Raw genomic sequence first — 1,775 nt, forward strand, 5'->3', positions numbered from 1 at the left:
TCACAAACCAATAAACTTAAGATCCCTGGTTATCTGTATGTAACTTAAGCACGTATGTGGTGACATACAAGAGGATCATGTCTTGAATGATAACCAAAATGGTCTGTAGTATATAAATGTAGGAGGAAAACCTTATCCTGGTAACACTACGGATGCGTCCCGCTTTGTGGAATGGTCACAAGTGTTGTGACTTGTCACAGATGATCTAATCCTGATCATTCGTGTAGGGGACATGCGAGCGGGAATGTTCTATACAAAGAGTTTGTATAAGACCTGACCACGAAGTGTTAACATCTCGTTATATAACACCGTTCATAACTGAGACTTCACTTCACTAGGATGACCATAGGTAACATGATCTCAATCCTGAGTGAGATGAGAACTCCTGCCATTGAGGGCGGTCCTTTGAATTGCATGGGTGCGAGTGGCCAGAACATCGACTCAAACCTACCATTGATGGAAAAGTTGGCATGCGCAGCGAAAATGAGAATCAATTTTACTCTAATTGCCCAAATTAAACATGCAATCCAAATGAATTAATTAGGGTTATTTTGAAATAATACCTTTGAAGCTCTCGAAATTTGTCTATCTCCGCTCGAACACGAACCGGACAACCACTAGAGCTGACTTACTATCCTCTAGACTCAGAACCGGGTTGTCGAATCCGATAGATGAACCCGAGAGAGAGAAAAAGAGATGGAAATAGTAGAGTGATATTTGGGTTGGGTTTGGATTTTTCAACCCAATTTTTAAAAATAATTTTGCAAAATTTCCAAAAGTCTTTAATCCAAAATGACAAGCCCACATTTATAGAAAAGGGCCATACAAAATTGCATGAAATAACTTCATAAAAATCCAACACCTAAAATCCACTCACTAAGTGGGCTTAATGTCTCCACTATAAGCCAACACCTAGCCCACTATTTTGTTAGTATAATTATCTAACAAAAGTTTGGATTTTCCTATTACTTTAGTCAAAGGGCAAAATAGTAATTTGGTCAAAGTCAAACTTTGACCAAAAAGTCAACATTTGGACTTTTTATGATATTTTCTGTGTTGACTAATTTTGACCTCCCGAGTATGAATCTGCATTCATTTTCTCGAAATTCAAATCACATTTGAGTATAAGTTCGGTCAAAGTTTGTCTTTTCAAAGTCAAAAGTCAACTCTTTGACTTTTTACATCTTTGACCATTTCAATTATTTTTTAGCTTCCGAATATGAACGTATTCATATTCTTGATATTTAAATATTAAAGCTGTATCTCTAAACTAAAAAATCGACCACTATATCACATATACTTGTCGATTTCTCTCTCTACACCTAATTCGAACAATTCGAATTATTCTATCATACTGTTATAAGTTTATTCCATATGAGCTAGTAGGGGAACCTAATAGACCTATAGATCATGGGCTCCAATAATCTGAGATTAGCTGGCTAAACTCTTTAGATAGAGCTAATCAATATTCGTTAACTCACGGGTCATTCCACTATAGTCTCGTAGTTGCACTCCCCTTACTATAGATATATTTGTGTTCATATGATATAACCATGATTAGTAAGCTAATCCTTCACAGGTTGTTCGTAATCTCGGCTAGGTCATAAAAACTGTTTTACCCCCGAGACTACATCTTACTCTTTAAGTTCCACTGATCCTCTAATGAGCAATTGGTTTCAGGTCCAACCTATAAATCGAACCCTTCTCGGGCCAATGAGAGGGTGGGGCCCCTTGTTCAAGACCTGGATTCAGTACTAAAGGGAACAACCTATCTA

Source organism: Benincasa hispida, chromosome 9, assembly GCF_009727055.1.
Source record: "Benincasa hispida cultivar B227 chromosome 9, ASM972705v1, whole genome shotgun sequence".
In the NCBI taxonomy this organism is placed as follows: domain Eukaryota; kingdom Viridiplantae; phylum Streptophyta; class Magnoliopsida; order Cucurbitales; family Cucurbitaceae; genus Benincasa; species Benincasa hispida.